At 40.6% G+C, this 15,830-nt stretch overlaps 1 long non-coding RNA gene across 30 annotated transcripts in view; it reads right to left on the bottom strand.

The window, feature by feature from the left end:
- The window catches only part of LOC111254702 (uncharacterized), a 173,003-nt gene that overhangs the window by 37,366 nt on the left and 119,807 nt on the right, over positions 1 to 15,830 (bottom strand). For 23 of the 30 annotated variants that reach the window (XR_015318022.1, XR_015318017.1, XR_015318008.1 and 20 more), the window contains one exon: positions 10,946 to 11,157. The exons of 1 other annotated variant lie outside the window; for it this stretch is intronic. This is a non-coding gene — a long non-coding RNA (uncharacterized LOC111254702). 6 more of the 30 variants (XR_015317997.1, XR_015317999.1, XR_015318037.1 and 3 more) reach the window with 6 other exon arrangements.

Raw genomic sequence — 15,830 nt, 5'->3', positions numbered from 1 at the left:
CGTAGCTATTCCCAACTTCGTCACGTATAAATATTGGCACTATTGCTTTTTATTTTACACTAAACTGCTAAAATACTAGTACATATTAACAATGTGTGTAACACTTAGTTCAAGTAGCAAACATGTACTATTTAGTGCACGTACGAGATCTTTTCCGCTCTATACCGTTACTAGTCTAATTCGAGTCCTAACATAGTTCACATCTGACCTAGCTTGTTATAAACTAGGTAGTATTTTGTAATTTTTTAGGGTTTTTCGGGCAGGCACCATTTTGTTGCCCACATTGGTCACAGACGAGCACTTCCTAGTAAGCGTCGTGCTCAACAGTCGTGTAGGTAACACAGAACGCAATACGTATCTGTTTTTTTCATGTAATCCAGTACGATTTCTGTCCAACAGCGTTCAAACTAACAAATACGATCGTATTCTCAAGAGAAATATTTAGTCGTACGTTACGGCTGTACAGCTAAGCTACTGCAGTCACTAACGAATCGTGGTGTCGATAAGATACGGTGTTGTTAGGTAGCTCTTTAGATTTCATTTAGTGGAACGTCCCACTGCGCGACGGCTATCGTTAATTAAAAGTTATTGGGTAATTCCTACTATTACGTAGTCTGTGGGCACGTACAATCGAAATAACTGTATCGTAATAGAGGCCGAAGTCTGCAGCCATTACGATCAGAAAAAGCTACACTTGGCCACAATCACTGTTTTCTCAAGCTCTCTCTATGGCAAAATTACCCGCGCATATCATAGCATCTGCGTAATCGCTTAGTCGAGACGCGATTCGTTATCTATAGCACACGTCTAGATCAATTCTGTGTATAAACTATGCGCAGAAGATTCGGGCGGTTTAGCCGTTTAGCTTTTCAAAACGTTCGAAGATGCCCTCGTGTGCGGAAGTACCGTCTAACGGCCATAGCTCTTCTTCTACCTGGTTAATAAATAAATGCGCATTTTTTCACTAGAGCTGGGTACGGGTTTTCCTTAACTGCGTAAGCGACCGTTTGGCGTAAAAGTTGCGTGTAATACTTATCCTAATCAATGTTAGATATCAGAAGGAACATCTGTGCCACATACAATAACTCAGTGGGAGATTGCTCATCATGTATACTAGGCAGAAGTAATAGTAATTCAACAGTGCTTTGATCGACTGTCCGTTCAAAAGAGCTGCGTTGGAAACCGTAGCCGATTTTTCTTTGCTTAGAAGTTGAGAACTAGTACAGAGTTAGGTCATCGACTCTTCGAGATTAGTTTCCTTGTATTTTCGACCTCTACGAGTATTTTCGCTTGATGGCTCATTAGATGGATTGTTGTTTGGGGAAACGGGACGACTTATTCTATAGATATCCTGGGCGTACTACGGGGACCGACAGGAAACGGCAACACAATATGATAGCGACCCAGAATGGTAAACTCATCTCGATGATAAATAGTGTGAGACCTTCGATGGGCAGGCCTCCTATCTAATAAACCAGCTGAAGTTTCAACTCGAAATCCGGCACTGGATTGCCAATTTTACGTGTATTTGATTGGAGGACGCAGATTCACTGGCGCTGAAATTACTTCATATCGGAAATTCTAGTGAATCTGAATGAACTGATTTTGTCTTGAATAAATTTATGTTTGATAATTGATGCTGGAGCTGCACTACATCGGTTACGTGGGTATGGCAAGAGACACAAAATAGCGAAGAAAATAGGCCCCACAATTATTATTAGATTTGGTACCGAAATTAACTCCATCCTGTAGCTTATATTGCAGTACTTCAAATCGCTACCGCACTAGATACTGCTAATTGCATTGCTGGGACATTAACACAATAGCAGTGGCAAAGAAAAACAGCTAACTTTGAGGCTGTCTGGCTACAAGGTCGAAGGCATTCGCCTCGCGACGTCCGTAATACTGCCCAAATAAATCTACATAGACAAGTAGCTAACCAGCGGCATGAAAAGCTTTGCAACAGATAATGGCGCTACAATGTCATTTGAGCCCTTCAGGACTATGCAAACGCTTAACAGAGGGCAGAACGAGAACAAAGAAAAAAAAAAGAACTACTGTATACTATACCATGTGTACAGCGTGTGGCACTCTATTATACAGATGATTTCTTACAGACAAATAACACAACGGGAAAACATACAGGGAAGCAACAAGTAAGTTGCATGCAATACGCTTGAACTGATTTGTCGACGATCGCTGGCTTTCTTAACTGACAAGTACTCATGCAGCTTTCCCGGCGAACTTAAACTTCGATACGTTCATACGATAAGAGAAACTTTTATTCTAGCTGCTACATTCGAGGAAGCACTCACTTGTAGATCTGTAGGACCGATTCGACATTAAACGAAGCAGAAATTTATCCTGAGGCTATCCATACAGAGGGGTATTGTTGCGTTTAAACGACAACATGCTCTTTTTTCAAGTCGAGCTTGGCCACGCGTCTGACCGTAGCCTACTATTGCTAATTAGAATGTCCTTTCATCGTTGACCTTGCGACATCACATATGAGCTTACCTATATCTTCCCATTATCGCCCTCGTTGATTCTACCAAATCAGTATAAACGATAATTTCGTTTGCGGTCGGTTCAGCTTTTTATCGCCATTCTCCGTACATGTCATGTAAAGTTGACGATGTTGACGTCTTATAATCCCTACTAGAGGGAACCATCTGAATTTCCTCATAGCTTAGTAATTGAGCTGCAACATCCAAGTTATGGATTATAATAGATTACAATAGGGCGTGTAATTCAACATGTACTAAACGCTTTAAGTTTCTCTAATTGATTTTGGTAAAAAGTACAATCCGCAACTACTCTACTAGAGAATCAAGTTCGGATGTTGTAGGTAACTCTCCCATAATAACTATCATTGCCTAATAGAGTCTTGTTTTTAAAGTTCTTCATGAATTTTTTACTTATTTCTGTCACACATGAACGAGCATATGAGTGAAACGTCTAATATATGCAAATTTGATTAGATCCTTCTAGAATGTTTTTGTTATTTTCAAAGCGTTCGTCTACACGCCATCATCGCTTATTCAAATTTCAGCGTTGGAAAATAGTTAAGATAGCCATTGTTGCCACGCCGCTTCATAGATCTGCTGGAAAAACTTCAGATAAGTTCAGCGAGGCTCATCCCCCTCGCTCTCCCTCCCTCTCGCTCGCTCTCTCTCTCACCCACTTCTAGTGGGAACAAGTGTTTGATTTTACGTTTAAAAGGTAAATTTTAAAAAAACTTTAGAGACAGAAAGCGTTCATCGAAAAAATAAATTCCCAATAACGTACAGGTGAGTCCACGGTTGAAATCGATATTTTTTTAATTGTAAGCTATTTTCTTAGGCAGATAAACTTGGATTTCTTTTAAATTGCAGCTTGCGTCTTTTGCAACCGTAATTGTTTATTATTCGCCCTTTTTTCTTGCACATAGCGATATCCAATGTATATTTTCTCCAATAGGAATATTTAAGAAAACAGTTAAATATCTAAAATCGGCTACAGTCATTAGTAGCCTTGGCAACGGCTGAGGGCTCTCATACCCAATGCTTCCGCCAAGGGGCCAATTATCCGTAGAATAGTCTCTACTACGTAAGCCACTTCTACGAAGCAGTTCCTACAATGCGCGCTAGCATCACTTAAAAAGATGCATTTTCGATAAAATAAAAAAAACCGAGTATTTTCGCCGGGCAAGCCCACTAAAGAAAGGCTCGATCATCGTTTTAGACGCTTCCAGATAGTGACCGAAAAAGTCTAAATAGATTTTCAAGATTAGTTCAAATAAATTGAAATAAATACCATTACAGTGTTCGTATCATACACTATTTAATTGTCCTTCCTTGGGGGGTATTGATTTTGGGGTCATTTTGGTGTTCGCGACAGAAGCTCTAGCTATTCTGAAATCTAGGTTCATATTTTTGCGTATGGCCCAGGAACGAAGACATGTTCGCGACAATTAGGTTGACATCGAAGCGTCCGCTTTTGACTTCGCAAGCCACTTCATAAAACTCAAAACACAATGAAGAAACAAATAACACAAATTGACGGGGGTACATCCAGATACAATAGCACGAGGAAGTTCTATTACATAAAAGGAATTTGGGCACTGTGCTAACGGCATCGATATGTATGGGGAAGCGTATACGCAACGAGTGTGCAAATAAATAGGGCAAACAACAAATTATTAGAGCCAACTTTTAGCCACAGACTCGAGACGGGAATATTTATCGAACCGATTACAGCAAGTCAAAAATCGTGCAAAACATTTTCTACAGCTTTACATAATTCTATAATGTAAAGAAGCGCTTTTGGAGTACGCAAACAAAGAAACAAAGAAGTTGTATTCTAATTATAAAGAGCAAGCAACTGCTTTCCTATTCTTCGTCGACTCATCGACCTAGTTCTGTCCGAAATAAATATGCGCTTCGATAGCGTGGTCTGACATGTTATCTTCAATGTCTGCGCGCCTGGTTAAAAGAGACTGATGCACCACTGCCTCAACTTTCTCCATAAAGTCGTGTCACATTTTTATTACAATCGAAAGTTATTGTTTTCTATGAAGATAATTTTTCAGCAACCTTCGGAAACATGATCTATATGCAAATGGGTGTTGGTTATCGAAAGCAATGGCCTATTGCTAATTAACTCTAAAATGTTTCATGTTTTTAAGCACTGGCAAAATGTTCTCATTGCCTCTAGCTCGCCTGTTCACATGCGCTTGATCGAGCTTCCCAGGATCTACAAATGTTTTAAAAATGAGTGCCCTTGAAATCGGAGCTTAAATTAATGGAGTATGTAGCGCTTATGCAAGGTTCCGTATCTTTAAATTGAGGTTAGGCAATATCCATTCCACTAGCGCAGCGGGTCCTTTCCTCCACCAATGCCCATCTAGGTTAGTTGTTAGAAGATATATCGTCTTTAAAAATTGTTATGAATGCTTTTTATGACGTTAGGGGCCAGCAGAGAGGATACGATCTATAACAGGATCAAGGACCCAAGGCTCGGAGTCGATCATGTTTTCCTCTGACCTAGTATATATGAGATGTCACTGGTTGTGTCAAAACCGATTTTCCATACCATTATATATAACCTGTGTGTTCCAATTGTTTTTTAGCGTTATACTTGAAGTTGAGTTTATATGTCAGGCACGATTTCCACTACAAACTGATAAGCACGCTTAACGAACACGCAATATAATTACGTAGGCTGTCATTCGGCAGGCCAAAAATCAATAGTTCCGATGTCACGGAGTGGTGTACCGAAATCATTTCAACATAAAAGATTCCTGTAAAAAATGTAGGCCGCCTCAAACCGATTAACTTTGTAAGGAACTATAGATAGATAGTATGAAAATTATGGTGCAATTTCCAGTTGATGGTGTTTGTCTGCGATGGCTTTATTGTTTTGCCAAATGAACACTAGCACCATTATTTACTTTACGCCACAGATAGACGAAGCCATGAGCTGACGCCGAAGCTGCGTCCTGCTCACAATATTATCATGCGTCAAAGCTTAAAGAATATTACGTGTGGCATGAAGGAAACCGATCTGTCAGCAATACTTATGCTTGCGAATTTAATTTTGACAAACATTTTGGAAAAAAAGATGGCCGTTTTCCCTAGAATCCGCCTAACCAGTTGCTCTAATCAATTCTTGTTTATATCGTATACGATTTTTCTGGGGTCGACCTGGCATAATGGCAGTGAAATCACATTAACTAATAGCCAGGTGATCGTCTTGATTGATTGAGAGATAGGACGAGACCCGCTATCCATAATTCGCACCCATGACGTGTTACGACGGTCAAGAACGTTTAGAACCTTCTCCGCTGCTTAAGACGTAGCCCCTGTTTCATCCCCCCGCTGCTGAGCTCAAAACTGAACAATCTAGTTGACCCATATCTCCGCGCCTCTTTTCTTCTGACCTTTCACCACGTGAGTTTTAATTAGGGACAATCACCAAGTGTGATAGTGTCTGCAGGGCATCCCTTTGTGGTCGTGTAGTTGGGTCTTTGTCAGGACGCTCCGCAGGCCCTGCACCAATCTAACTTAGCTATACAAGACGGCATCTCACGCCCACACCTAATTTTGCTCTAGCAGTTTTTTCCGGCCATTTACCACTTTCTGCCTTTTTCTTTCACCGTTTGTGTCTGCTAGCGATATTAGCACTTTTATCTTTTGCAAAATGTGCCTTATTCACTTCATGCCTTCGCGTACACAGCACTAGGGCACACGGACCCGGCGGCGTACGGCGCTCAGGTTTCTAAACGTACGTTTTGAATCGGGGAAGTAGCTGCAGGAGCCTTGGACGTTCCGCCGGCATTCAGCCGACGGTGGTTTTTGAATTAGCGGTCAACTATGCTCATTAGGATAATAGATGGGAGCTATTAGCATTATACTCAGTGGATGACCTCTTTGTGCTCTATACTCTCGTTCGTGAAGACTGAGAATAGCTAGTCCCAACTACCATTTCATACGGTGGCCGCGCTAACACATGGTTTGTAATGGACTTACATCGCAACTCGGCAGTATCTACCTATCATTAAACGTTTGTACATGCATATTCAGTAACGCAGGCGTTTAGCGATGCTTACTCTCACAGTAACAGCGGCTAAAGCGTCATGACAGTCTGAGAATCGTTAATAGAGATATCGAAGTTTTGACGCCCAATTGTAATTTTCTAGCTGTAAAATATAAAACACGTTTTGCAAGGGACTTCTCAGTAAACATTCTGGGCCTATATCTGAACCTCATCTTGCTCCGTAGCTTCACTTCGCATTTCATGTGAAGCGCAGTGGTCACTTGACTTCGAAAAAAATTATTTGTTCGCTTGAAGTAGTTTCGCATTTTCAGCCAGGAAGTGATGGGGGAGGTAGCATTTTCGGCAACGGTATCAATAGGTGTGCATGGGTGCGCCCAGCATACATTTACTTGTTTGGCAGGCTTTCCTATCCTTTCCCACGGGCCCACTGGTGAAGACTCTAACTTCTTGTTTACGGGCATTGTACCATTAAATTTACTGGTAACTGTTGTTACCCCGAAGGCTATAAAATTGTCTTGTAACTGTAATAGGTCAATCCTTTGGGAACAGGCGGATATAGTGTCAAATGTGAGGTGACAGACACATGTGTACGAGCTTGAAGCGGCCGTAGTCGACAAGTAGGATCGTAAATGGAAGCTTGTTTGCATGAGTCACGCAGAAAGAGGACAAGCCGCTAACTACCTCCAAGAACCAACAAACACGCAGTAAAAGCTAATATGCGTCGGAGAAACATTGCCCTGACATTAATTATCTTCGAACAGGAAGTACTTTTTATAAAATCTACAGTTTTATATAATACCTTTTTTGTATGCTTCGTCCTTAGCGTTGGGTTTATAAAGGGTTAGTGAATGAGATTGAAAAGTTGTCTATAAAAGCTTTTGCCGTGAATGACTTTCAGCAGTACGTTTCAGGAAGGGTCTCATCATTGTCTCAGATATTTGTCAGGCTAGTGAACATAGTATAGGTGATTTGGAAAGACCAGACAGAGAAAAGAATTACCATATTTACTGCTCTAGTGTATCAGAGTGTGTCTACGGCCAAATTCAAACGCAGACAATTTCTGTATCTTTTTGATTAATAAACACGCGCGTTGTCATGGCACCATCTAAGAGACATTTGAAGCGCCTTTTCCCTTTGCCTGTTGCTGAACTTCATCACTAAACTATGTGTATATGTCGTTGGTCGACAATTGTTTTCCCACATGACCTTGTGACTTGCATTCATCCGTGAAAGTCTTTTTATAATCTTTTGTAGAGTGTACATTATCTTGTTACGTGTGCGTGAAAATCTTCAACGCACGCACCCTTTGTCCTTATCGTTAACGATTAGCCGATAGTTAACACATCGTTAGACTACATATTCTTGTTAGGACTCCTGCTTTTGCGAAGAATCTGGCCCCCTTATTTTGTTTGGCAAGATGAATGTAGAACATGGCTTAACACAATGAATGGACGCCACTACAATGCCCTTCTTTTTGTCTTCGAGGAACACAAAAAGCCAACCCTGTTAAAGAGCAAAGACATTCCAAATTATGCCGTCCCCATAGAGCGAGTTGAAGTGAGCCCCGTATAATTCGAACTGGTCCAAATGGATGGAAACCTGCAGGCGGCGACTTTCAAGCGCCACCTTTGATCGGTCTCCGCATATCGGCTGACTCAGCATCGACTTGTGTCCAGGCAACCCTTCCTTCGTGCCACTTGGCACACCGAGTTCCGGCTCTTCCTGAACAGCGTCTTTTTTCTGGTTTTAGTGCCTCTTGAAGCCTAGAGCCTACGCGAGTTCACGCATCCGTTACGACGTTTCTAATGACGTCGCAGAAATTACATGTTGATCCGTATACGACGGCTAGCGAAGTTTAAAGCCGAGAGGTGTGGTCTTATGTATCAGCCTATTTCAACGGCACCAATAAAGTTCACACGTTGTTAGTCTGTGTCCTTTATAGTTCAATCAATTCATTCAACACGGTTCCTGTGTTTTACTGATGAAGGCCCATGTGGACGCACGCGATCTACCTATAGCAAGAAAAGTGGTTTCATTGGGATTCACTTCCTAGCAGCGTGCATTTTTATATAAATCAAAGCGGATCCGCGATAAAAGTCTATAAACGGTTGTGTAGATCGTTGAATAATTGGCAGTACGTACGAATTCTATGGTAGTTCATAATGGGAATGTTTATTTGGAATATACACATTGCTGCGTCGATGGCCAGTTAAGTGTTTGTCGATAAGATAACCTAAAGGATAACGGAAAAAAACCTAAAGATTGCTATACATATATATATATATATATATATATACATATATACGGTAATTTAACATCCGTAGACATAAAAGATGACTTTGATAGTCGGTGTTCACCAAAGCAAAGTTATTCGATAGGGCAAATTAATGATATCGGTAGAGGGCTTCCAACGAGCGCTACTCGGCCTACAGATATCTCTTTGTTATCGAGCAATGGATTGTTAGACAGACTGCCTGTCGGAGCAAGATATATGGCCTAACGTTGCCGATATCGACATTGAAAGGGGATCCGTATTAGACTTGTTAGTAATCTGTCACACACCCTGATTTATGTATTAGAATATATGGTTGTCCATATAAATTTTGGGTGAAGGGTGTCCTTCTGCGCAAATAGCCTTCACTCGGGATTTGTAAAGACGCTGCTATAAGTTCGTTATTACTTATTAGTATTATAATTATACAGATTCAGTTTCCACATTCGATTCAGATTCAAGTTTGACTTCACTTGTGAAGAAATAATACAGTGTAACTGCGTTTTTTAATTTTAAAAAAGCTCCCGATTTTTTAAGGAGGTGATGCCTTCCTTTGAGCCAAGAGAAAATGTTAGTGTTAAGTAGTAATATTGCACACTTAAAGCTAAATTATCCAGATCCTTAGACATAATTTCTGACGATAATTTTAGATCTTTCGAATACTGGGCAAAATTAGATATCAATCGTTCTTAAAGAAGATCTACTAGCCGAAAGGAGCCACTTCTATCAAATATTATCGACACTCCGAATAAAGCCCTTGAACAAGGGCAGTCAAGTACCAGCATTATCCTACGGACAAACGGTTTTACTATACCTGGCAAAAGTTGTTTATACGCATTAACATCTGAAAGACATCTGAAATCATTTCACATTATAGTTGATCGTACGCTGTGCCACAGATGTCACTGAATCGGCCGCTTCGGAATTGCGGTCTGTAGAACATGTGGATATACTGATAGCATCCCTAACAAGCCGATAGTGTGCCTGTGCATCCCGAATACAGTTGACTTCGGCCATAGCGAAAGAAGCCTGCCCACTGATTCTGCTTAGACTCGTTCAAGTAGATACATAAGCAAGCAGAACCTCATATTAAAAATATGTTTAGAGTTAGATCGACACAAGTATTTATAGCTATTAAGAACGAGTGAACAGGGTAATGTGTTTGTCATGCACACGCGTGGCACGCTCTTCATATATTGCATAGTAAATTTTACGCATATGTAACATACAACTGCACCGTCTACACAATTTTTTATGTATTTAAGGTTAAATGTATGCGGGCAGAGTGGGTAAAAGGTCACTTCACTGCTTGGACTTTTTGCATGAGTATCTCTTTTTGTCTACTTCGCTGCGACCTCAGTAGAAAGAAAAAATTTCAAACTACCTAGCGATTTTTGCCCCGTCGATAGCTGTGAAACTCTGCTTCCGTTTCACCACGCGTGAATTGGGAAAATCTGATCTGCGTATTAGAGTGCTCTAAAATAAACTCAACTATTACTATTCGAATGGAAGGAACCGTCCATTTGAATCAACGATCATTAGGCTAATTGAGAGCCTACTAATATAAATGTATAAGAAGTCCTTTGGCCTTTGTTTGATTCAGGGAGTGAATACTTTTCGAAGCAAACCAACGCGGATGCAGATCGAAGTTCCCGCTCAAGTTATTCATTGTATGTTATTGGAATTCCGTTCCTTTACAAACAGCCACCAGGTGGCCCACTTCCATCCCAAAGGCAGTTTTGTCATGTTAATTACTTCCACTCTCTGAAATCTCTCCTTTTGTCCAATTAAAGCCCAATGCGGAAAGAGGGCGAGGTTATCAATAGTATAACTTAAAAGTGAAAATTTCATGTCTTCGTGAACAAATTGCCTCTAATTTCTTTTCCTTTATTTAGAATTAAAAACGAAAAGAAGAGAGGATACATGTTTTACGGATGGGGATAAAATATGAAATCTACAGACAGATAAAATTCAATAATTATCCACAATCTTAGTAGGCCCCTAGTTTTACGTAACGGGTATAATTACTCACTGCGCCGTCTGTGCTTACCATGAAACTCGTGCGAGATAACTTTAAAGGCTAGCATGTTCCACGCCAGCGTTGGGCAGTTTCGGTACTATAGATTACGACCTTACCTTGCTGTGCACGTATATTATAATGGGCCGCAACGCAAAAACACTTCCCGCGGGAACGTGTGTGTTAGGCAGCAGGAAAATCGGGAGACTTAAACGTCCTTGGAGGATGGCATCCGTCTTAACCTGCCGTTTTTCTTTTCGCCTCCCACACCACCATCATACGTGTTTCGTGTCGCACACACCTATGGAGTTTGCAAAATTGGTCAACACCGCTGTGCGGTAGAGACAAAATAAGATATACATACAATTTATCCTTCCTTATTTTTTCATCGAATTTATGTTAAGATTCTACCAATGAGCTCCATCTAATCAAGTTAAATCATCAGAGAGTCTGCGACAAAAAGAATACTGGAAATATAATAGAATGAATAATGGAAAAGACTGAAAGTAAAATTATAAAGTAACGCGTTTACGAAACAAGCTATTGTATAAACAAAGTATTGATGTTTTGGCCTCATACAAATTAAACATTTCGGCCATCTAAATTCTTGTTCTCCACCTTGATATACGCACACGTGTATTGATTCTTGCCGGATTCAATGTACGTGTGTCACCGTTTACTCTAAGGTCAGAAAAGGCTTTTGCATCTCAGTTGAAGCACCGAGGCTCAGATATGTTTCGTTTTTTTTTTTTGATTTCCTTTATCGTTTCAGGTTTATCCTCTGCTCTGGAAAATGGGAAGAAATTTGATCTTAAATATAGATTTACAGCTTTCTTCGGCCTGGTTTGTCTTTGAAGCAATACGCAAGTGTTTGTCTCCATTCCGTAGTGACATAATAACGCATCAAGCTGAACCCCACGCACTGTTGGCCGCATTAGGCAGTGTGTCAATTGTTGATGGATGGTGGATTGTTGCACTTCCTCAAAATCCAACCACACAGACTATAGCCTGTACAACACATCGAACGCTACGATGATTTGGCGACCCCCCAGCAGTACTTGCTTTGCTTCTTCCACCTTTTTAAATGCATTTGCTCTGGTAAATCGCTTAAAATAAGAACCACCCTCAGAATTTTTCGTGTATCACGAAACCGCTAATACCACTTACACAATTGGCATCGATAGATCGTCTGGTCTCCAAAGCTTTTTGCGGCATTGTCGTTGCTTATAAACATGTTTTTTTTTTATTTTTCGTTTTTATCACGAAAGAGATATTTGACACTTCATTTTCAAAACAAAAAAAAATATACAATATAAAATTATAACTTTTTTTTATGAGACGTTGCTAAGTAGGCTGCGTCTACAACGCGATCCGGTAATGCTGTTTACATGGGGTTCCGTATGGATAAGAGATTTCATCTTAGTTGCCAATAGTTGCTAATAATGTTAGATATGATAGGCTTAAAATTTTACATATAAATCTAGCCCGGTATGTTCTTCAACCCAATTGGGACTCATTATTTACATCAGGGCAATCCTGCGGGCAAGCCTAGCGCGACTCAGTGTTATTAACCAAATATAAATAACTAACAAAACACAGATAGGACATTAAGCATACAGATATCGTTTAAATGTATTAGAGAGGCTTGATAAAAGGTAAATTATGAAACTGCTTACCGTTCTCATTTCTTTTTGTTTCCACATAGACGCGCGTGCCTCTAGTAACATTGATCGCTTCTCAGATGTTAAATATAGGATAATATATATACATATATATAAAAATAAATAAATAGGCTCTATGTAAATTGTTTGGTAGTTGATTATTAAAAATTGACTTAAAGCAAATTTAAGCCAAAAATACCCATATGTTCTACTCGGGTTCCACTAGTGTTATGCATTCACTAGATGATAAGTATGTCCCCCGACGAGCTGAAGCGTCTCTGAAAGGGTTCCTACACCCTTTGCCTGCCAGTATGATATTCATATAAACCCACGCGCGTGTACACATCTACGGGTATGCGGCGAAAATAATGCAGTTTCATTCGACGACAACTAACGTCCAGGATATTCTATAGATTAGCAATGGGCAGTTCCGTGAAGATTAAGCAAGGCCTACCCCATGGTACGCTGAGCCGTTGTAATTCAGTGCGCTGTGACTGTACCGCATTGAGATAGATCTCCGCTGTTCGGTGGCCGGCGTTTAGGGACAACGATTCTTTCGTCATTGTCACAGCTCCCCTTTTTCTCAATGTTATTTCTTCAGGACACCAAGGCAGTGTTCAAGCCGCGACTAATGATCAACAGGCAGCCGGGCAACGGCGAGGTTGTCACTTATCGGGCGACGATTTTCATGAAGTGCTACTAGTAATGTTAAAAACCTAAAGAAGGAGATTCAGCTAAAAGGAAACTGCACGAGTTCATAGGACAGAGGCGAATCGTAAAGAAAATTTTAGTATGCTAAAAGGTAAATAAAGGGGTGGGTTAACTGGAGTGCGTTAACTGGGGTGGTCAGGCGCGACAAGACGTTTTTACGTTAAGTAGGACTGACTGGCTACCGCACTCCATGACCACAAACTCGTGTTCAGATAAGCGCTCTGCCGCAGTCCTCCGCTACCTCACGAGCTCGTTGCAAAATAAAGCCTCAGTTCTCTAGCACTGCCTTTAAGCGACTCTCACCCCCAGCACCTTTATTCATTATGGTAATGGTCGAGTATATTATCCCTACGGGTGTTGGAAAGGGCAGTAGTTGTAGCGGTAGCGCTGGTAGCAGAACCTACTTAGACGGCAAAGGCAGCGTCTATGGCTTACAGGCGGTCACTGCCTGGTGGTCACGATAGCAGTGGCGACCGGTGGGGGACGGTGGCCACATCCACGCCAGGAGGCATAGAGCATGCGCAAAAACTTGCGGATCCGCAAATGCGAAGATCGAGGAAGAAACTTGGAGAGAAGTTAAAACAAGACTGACAGAATGCAGCGATCAAAAGAGAGAGAAGGAACAGCGATCACGGAGAATGATTTTACGACAACATGAGGAGTAAAGATGTAGACTTGGTGAAAAGACTTTCTGTTAATGGCTTTTACAAAGTGGGCATTGTCATGCGGATAGCTATAGATTGTAGGTACAGTTCGATGATTGAGTACATAGGTGTTTCAAGTGGACTTTGTGACGCTATATATAACCATTTGATAATTTCAGGCACAGCCTCATATAGTGTAGGTGACTCAAGCGACATTTTTTTGTTGGTTATGTTCGTACATCTAAAGCTTCCGACCGTATTTTTGCCGGTAGTTTTGGCTGTTCATTTTGGTCAGCAAATATTGTTAGATTTATTATTATTATTATTAGTTGTGGCCCGAAATATAACTAAAACATGGTGTTAATGATTTGTCTAAATATAGATTAAACGACCGCTAAAGCGCTCTTTCTCAGAAGACAAAGCCTATCTTAAATGAAATACGTGTTCGATCTTCAAAGACATGGATACAAAATTTTCCACAATTACTGCCTCCTCGAAATCCACACATTTTACGTTGAAGATAAAGCGCGCTATGCCAAAAAGCTTCACTATTTTAAAGTACACTGACTTTGTACTTTGTTGAGGTCAAAATGCCTTCAGCTTCGTATGAGGATTCTCGGTTAATATTATTTGTTAGTCACTTTAATCGAGGTTTGAAGTTTTACGTTTCGTGCTGCTGCTAATCATTGCTTATATGGCTAGCTACCAGCGCGAAACGAAGCGTCTTTATACTCGGTATCGAGTTTGGGCTATCTTAAATGTATTAAATTTAGTGGACGGAACGAGTGGGAGTTGTCAAGTCGAGCTCGAACACTTCATGGCGCCTGCCGTAGTATCGTTTTAAGAGCTTCAAGAGCCGGAAGCCGTGCGGCACTTCCAGCTGAGGGGCAGCCAAGGGAAATTGTCTATGTGCGCCGTTGTTCGCTAGGCGTCTGGCATCTAGGAGAGTGCACATATGTTTGAATCAATTCGAAGTTAGATCGTAAGTGACCAACTTAAGGAACACAAAAATCTAATCACTAATCCAAACAATTTTAGTCACAAATGAGATTGCAGTGTATACTAGCTAGCACGATGCATAGGGCTGCCTTTGATTTATATTAAATATGCTAGGGATTAACATTTGATTTATTCACACTATTTGTTTAGATCTAGGTGAGGTTCTTCGGCGGGTGGATTTGAAGAAGGTAGTGCCGCTATCGTTTCGAACACACATCATGTAAAATAAATACATGTTATAATAAAACGCCATAATAAAGACCAATGTAATATTGATAGATATATGATAAATGAATTTGATAAAATTGATACAATTAAGCATTCTTCACGCGAATTTCTGATATTAATTTATTACGCAGACTTTGGTAGCTTGGCCATCGTGATCTCTCTATATAGTAGATTATGTACCTATAATTCTAAAATTCTTCGCGTGGGTAAGAGCCTCCTTAGCAGATTAAAGTATTATGTCATACACAGTGTTTCTTTCATTGTAGGTAGTTTCGTTCGCAGCCAGCTCTATGAATATCTTGTTGATATTTAAAAATACCAAAATAATATTTATATAGCTTTTTAATTCGGGTCTATAGAGGTTTAGTTCAATATCTTCTTCAGTCAAGTCCGCTTCCCGGTTCAATTTGACCCATTATGAAAGGTGCTTTTTTTTCGTTTCACGTCGGGGCTTCCCGGTATCCGATTCTGGTATCGCTTCTAGTTAAGGTTCCAAAGCGTATTGAAAAAGGAACTTCGTAGGCGTTTGTCCCCTTTGATTTTTCGTTCGTGAAACGACCCTTGTCTCAGTGGAGCTGCTTTCTGCTTTGTGAAACCGTTGCCGCTTTTTCCTGACCGGTGCCGAAAGTACCTGCAGGGTAACCTAGGCCTCCATCCATGTAACCGCTGCTTTTTCTCCGTAAGCTGGCGAAAAACAGCTTTTTTATTAAAATGCAATGATGATAGTAAACGCGCGTAGCCAAATAGGGAGCCCAAAAGAT

The sequence above is a fragment of the Varroa destructor genome, unplaced genomic scaffold (assembly GCF_002443255.2).
Source record: "Varroa destructor unplaced genomic scaffold, Vdes_3.0 BEIS01000007.1, whole genome shotgun sequence".
NCBI classification, from domain to species: Eukaryota; Metazoa; Arthropoda; class Arachnida; order Mesostigmata; family Varroidae; genus Varroa; species Varroa destructor.
This window is presented reverse-complemented; position numbering and strand designations above follow the sequence as displayed.